This window comes from Trichechus manatus, unplaced genomic scaffold, assembly GCF_000243295.1.
Source record: "Trichechus manatus latirostris isolate Lorelei unplaced genomic scaffold, TriManLat1.0 scaffold00027, whole genome shotgun sequence".
Taxonomy (NCBI): domain Eukaryota; kingdom Metazoa; phylum Chordata; class Mammalia; order Sirenia; family Trichechidae; genus Trichechus; species Trichechus manatus.
The window spans coordinates 773,924-780,036 of NW_004443963.1; the positions used below are offsets into that span (position 1 = coordinate 773,924).

Here is a 6,113-nt window from a genome sequence, read left to right on the forward strand (position 1 = left end):
AAGAAAAAAACTTATTTAACACCTACCTTGTGAAAAACTGTGCTAAATGCTTTAATTTGCTTAACTCATTTAATTCTCACAACTGTATAGGAAAACTGAGGATCAGAGACATTACTTAAGCCATATAGTTACGAGCAGCAGAGCTGGTGTTCAGTCCCAGTCACCCTGCTACCTGAGGCCATGTGTTTTTTTCACAGTACCATGCTTTGCCAACCCAGAAATATACTCATATGTCTTCATAATAAAAATATTTTTTTACTTTTCTTTTCATGGATAAACTCAGAAGAACACTATATTTGCTGTCTCTTATGTGACACTCACTGTTGTGAACCCTATATTCCAAAGTGTAATAACTTTTGTTTGCCACACTTGTCCTGAGCTTTCCTGACCCTGTGTCTGTTTGTGCAGTTTTCTCTGGAGTGCTTCTGCCTATCTGAATCCCACCCATCCTTGTTATTTTGACTTGTATCTACATGTCTTATATCTCATAATTACATTTTGAGTCTCTTGAGGGAAGAGGGACCAGTGTGTTATTCTTTTATCTGTCCCTGCAACTTCTTTTGTAGTGATTTTAAATATTATAGGACTGGGGATTTATTGGTAATTATGAAGAGAGACAGTTTAGAGATCACTTTAAGGCATCTTCATTGTTAGGTTATAAAAAATGTAGTAGCATTGATAGAAATGAGGATAGTTAGGGACATTTTAGGGAAAGAAAAATATAATTTCCAATTTTTAATGAATTAATAATATTGAGATGGCATTGGAATTATCCAAAAGAATTGTACTATAGACAGAGTAATCCAGGTGAAAGTCAAGAATTGGTGATATGTATGGGAGTGAGGAACATAGAGGCAGTAGTTAAAGCTATGAAGAAAGTGAACTTTCCAAGAACACGAGTTAATAGAGCAGAGTACTGAGGACAGAACTTTAAACTGCACAGGAGAAAGATCAGGGAAGGAAACAGGAAAGGTCATTGTCATATGGCAGGAGAAAAATTAGCAGCATGTCATGGAAGCCAAAGAGGGGAAGAAAAAAACCACTAACACTGGGAGCCGCAGAATACGAGAAAATAAGGACTGAGACGAGTCCATTACATTTGACTAGTGAGGGTTTGTTAGTGATACTCAGTAATTTCAGTTGGGTAGGTGTTTGGAAGTTAGGAAATAGGTAAAAAGAAGCCTGGCGAAGAAATAATTATTTGAGTAAAATTCTATAGGAAAACTTTGAAGGAAAGTTTAGGAGGATAGATGAGGAATCAGTAATATGCTGAGATGAAGTTTAGGGCAAATGAAGTCATTCATGTTGGATGAACTCTGTTATTTTTAAGTAGAAAATGGATAATAGGTGAGCTGTGAGTAAAAAGGGCTGTGAAATGAGTTAAATAGGCAGACTATGAAGGAATGTTCTTGAGTACTGGGGGAAAAAAGCAAGATTAATGTATACTATGACTTTACACTCTAAGCTTATAAAGGATTTGGGTTTTCTGTTTTTTTCTTCATCTGTTTTCTATGATGTAAGTAAAGAGTGAAAAAAAAAATCTGTGATGGTCATAACAGGGTTTAGGGTTTGCTCAGTAAAGCATAGTGAAGTTGATAGTTTATTATTGAGGTAAGTTGAGAGGGATAACGGAATCAGGTATAATCAGGATGAATATAGTTGAATTTGTTGGGTAAAGATACTGGGAAGCTAAGTTTGATGGAGGTAGTAAAAGGGTAGGAAATAAATCCAGTAGCTGTGGTTGGAGAGATGGACCTTGGGAGCATCGAGCCCTGCTAATATTTGACTGTAATGATGGAAATGAATATCAAGAAACATCATAAGGCCTAGGAGCTTTGATGCACAATCATATGGAAGCATAATCTTCTGTGACCAAGTATGATTTGTGAGTCAAGACAAAGGAAAAAACCAAGAGGCTTGCTAACATAAATGAGTACTGGGAATCATAGGAAACTGTAGAAAAGACATAGCATTTGAGCAGTTTTCCTTCAGTACAGTTCAGCAAACATGTGCCTAGTATCCACTGTGTTAATGAACTGAGTGCTGGAAGTAAAGAACAAGATACCATCCTTGATGACAACTGAGGAAGCAGGACGTTTTGACTCTCTCCTCTTAAACAACTTTGTCTCTGTCTCATATATATCGAGCTTCTGCATATGCTTTCATTTGAACAACGAATTCATACTGAAAGAAAAGTTATTCAGGTATTATAGACAGATAAAACCTCAAAAGACATAATTGCCACTAAGCAGTTACTGTCCAGGCACAGAGGGTTGGTGTAGCTTTTTTTGTTACTGTACTACCTTGTAGTGCTTCACTGCCAGAGTTCAGAACCCAAGGCTTAAAATGTTAAGACTTGAGCTTCAGACACTTGTTAATTAATTATAATAGCAATAACCCATTGCAGTTGAGTCATTTCTGACTCATTGCGACCCTACAGGACAGAGTAGAACTGCCCCACAGGTTTTCAAGGAGCGACTGGTGGATTCGAACTGCCAGCCTTTTGGTTAGCAGTTGTAGCTCTTAACTACTGCTCCACCAAGGCTCCATAATAACAATAGTAAGCATTTATTGAGCTTACATGCTAGCACTGTGCTATGTACTTTACATGCATTATCTCATTTGATCTGCACAGTAACCCTGCAAAATGGGTCTATTATCGCCATTTTACAAATGAGCAAATGAAGCTCAGAGCTGTGGTGACAATGTCACCACATCAGGGAAGAGGGATGCCGGGTCTTGAAGTCAAGTGTCTGTCTTCAAAGCTTGAGCTCTTGATCATTACTCTGTAAGGCTTATTAAATATTACTTTCTATTGTTTTCTGAGTTTGTAAGCCTTATACATCACAGAGCAATAATTTAAAAAATTTCAAAATTGTGATACTTTTCAAAAGATATAAAATAGATAAAAGCAAAATTGCTCTGATTGAAGTGGCAGGAGCATCTGAGAAATCTGCAGGTTTCTTTGAGCACGTTCTGAAATTTATAGCCTTAGAAGTAGGGATAAGACAAGCATAATGTAACATTATTTTAAATTACTGTATTTTTACAATAATAATGCATGCCTTCTAATTTTGCCAATCATGCCCACCCCCCACAAGCTATTTTTTTAAGTGTGCTATGCTAATTTTTTTTAACAGGTGGGCACGATTGACAAACACAGAAAATACACTTTATTTGTGTAAAAATATGGTAGCTCATTTGTTTTCCATAAAGAATATCAATGTTTTGAGGAGCACAGTTGAAATAATGTTTATCTTCTGACTTCCTGAATTTTAAAAAATGTATCACAACTGTCAAAAACAGTTTGAAAGACTAAGTGAAATTAACAAATCTGAAATGGTCAACCTGCTTGTTGATAGTTTAATAGGACCATTAATGTTTTATATATATTTAGATATTTGATTTTGATAATGTGGAAAAAATGATAAGAACTTTTTTTTTCTTCCTTAAAACAGAGATTGCTTGGCATTTTGTACAGAACCAGTTTTTGCCAGCTTAGCCAATGTTCTTGGTAACTGGGAAAACCTACCTTCCCCCATATCTCCAGACATTAAGGATTATAAACTTTATGATGTAGAAACCAAATACGGTTTGCTGCAGGTATGTATTTTTGACATGTGAAAAGAGTTTCTTTCTTTAAAATTATTTTTGGATGTTTCAAGTTTACTAGCTATGTAAACTACTTTTATAAATCTTTATGATCTTTTCAGTAATTTAAAAATTATGTCTGCGTTCTAAAATTTTTTTCTACAGTTTAATTGCATTTAAATTATGTTTTAATTATATGAAACTGACAACATTGGTAACCGTTGGAGGAGAACTGTGAGTGGCTAGAGGATGGGGTGGGTCCCTTTTGTTCCTTTAGAGTGTTAAACCATGTTAATGCATTTCATAAACAAAACATTAAGTTGAAATAAAAAATAGTTTAATAAAAATTTTAAAATGACATCATTAAGGAAAGTTTTTAGTGGATATCAAGAGGTATTTTTAGTCTTTTTGTATATGTCTGCTTTAAAAAATTTTCCTTTCCCTGCTTATCAAAATAATACTTTTAGCTTTATAGAGTAAATTTATATGGCAGATTCTGTGTTCTTTGCAAACAGAGATAATTGTATTCGTTATTTTCAACAGTTTTATTGAAATATAATTGTCATGCAGTAAACTGTAGATATTCAAAATATACAGTTTTACAAGTTTATATACCATCACCATGGTCAAGATTATGAACCTATCCAAACCTTGCAAAAGTGTCCTCTTCTGCCTTTTGTAATCTCTTGCTTTGGCTTCTTGCTGCCCCTCTATCCCAGTTCCCATGAAACCACTTGTTATGGATTGAGTTATATCCCTCAAAAAATGTGTGTATCAGTTTGGCTAGGCCATGATTCCTGGTATTCTGTGTTTGTCCTCCATTTTGTGACTGTAATTTTACATTAAAGAGGATTAGGGTGGGATTGTAATACCACCTTTACCCAGGTCACATCCCTGATCCAGTGTGAAGGGTGTTTCCCTGGGGTGTGGCCTGCACTGCCTTTTATCTCTTAAGAGATGAAAGGGAAGCAAGCAGAGAGTTGGGGGACCTCGTACCACAAAGAAAGCAGTGCTTGGAGCAGAGCGCATCCTTTGGACCCGAGGTCCCTGCGCAGAGAAGCTTCTAGTCTGGGGGAAGATTGATGATGACAAGGACCTTTCTCCAGATACAATAGAGAGAGAAAGCCTTCCCCTAGAGCTTGATGCCCTGAATTTGAACTCGTAGCCTACGAGACTGTGAGAAATTAATTTCTGTTTGTTAAAGCCATCCACTTGTGGTGTTTCTGTTATAGCAGTATTAGATGCCTAAGACACCACTGAACTGCTTCCCGTCTCTGTGGATCAGTTTGCATTTTCTAGAATTTTATGAATGGAATCATACAGTATGTACTGGTTGGCCTTGCTTCTTTCACTCAACATATTTATTTTGAAATTACTACTCAATATCTATATTCTTGTGCGTGTTAATAGTTCATTCTTTTTTATTGCTGAGTGGTAGTCTGTCATATGGCTGTACCACAGTTTGTTTATCCATTCACCCGTTGATGGTTATTTTAGTTCTTTCTAGTTTTTGACTGTTGTAAATAAAGCTGCTATGAACATTCATTACAAGTTTTTGTACATACATACGCTTTTATTTCTTCTTGGTAAATATCTCGGAGTGGAATGACTAGATCAAATGGTATATGTGTATATTTCACTTTCTAAGAAACTGACAAATTGTTTTCCAAAATGGCCGTACCATTTTACATTCCCACTAGCAGTGTTTGAGAGTTCCATTTTGTCACATCTTTGCCAAAATTTGGTATGGTTGGTCTTTTTCAGTTTTTAACCATTCTAATAAGTGTGTAGTGCTATCTTATTGTGGTCTTAATTTGCATTTCTCTGATGAATAACAATGTTGAGTACCTTTTCACGTGCTTATTTGCCATCTGAATTTTTTTTTTTTTTTTTTTGATGAAGTGTTTGTTCAGAACTTTAGCCCATTTTTTACATGGGTTGTTTGTTTTCTTTTTATTGAGTTTTGATAGCTCTTTATATATTCTGGAACAAGTGTTACATGATTTGTAAATATTTTTTTCCTGGTCTATCGCTTGTCTTGTCATTCTCTTGAGATCAGAAGTTTTTAACTTTGATGAAGTGATTTTACCAGTATGTTTTTTCATGGATTATGCTTTTGGTGTCATTTCTAAGAAATCTTTGCCTAACCGAAAGTCATAAATGTATCCTCTAGAAGTTTTATAAATTTAGGTTTTACTTTTAAGTTTATGATCCATTTTGAGTAAATTTATGTCTATGGTCTATTTTACTTAATATGTCAAATTTACTGGCATACAGTGTTTCATAATATTTTCTTATCCCTTCATGTCTGTATAATCTGTAGTGATGTCACCTCTCTCATTCTTGATATTGCTAATTTGTGTCTTCTCTCCTTTTGTCCTCATTATTTTGGCTAGAGGTTTATCAATTTTTATTGATTTTCTCAAAGATTACTTTTCTGTGGCTGCTACAACAAATTACCGTAAACTTGGTGGCTTAAAACAACAGTAATTTATTCTCTCACAATTCTGGTAGCCAGAGTC

General features: G+C 35.1%; 1 protein-coding gene across 1 annotated transcript in view; it reads left to right on the forward strand.

Moving 5' to 3' along the window:
• The window catches only part of SCYL2 (SCY1 like pseudokinase 2), a 46,548-nt gene that overhangs the window by 1,517 nt on the left and 38,918 nt on the right, over positions 1-6,113 (forward strand). The window contains exon 2 of the mRNA XM_023728904.1: positions 3,459-3,603. The gene's annotated coding sequence lies outside the window, so the exon portion shown is untranslated. The remainder of the gene's footprint in view (positions 1-3,458; positions 3,604-6,113) is intronic.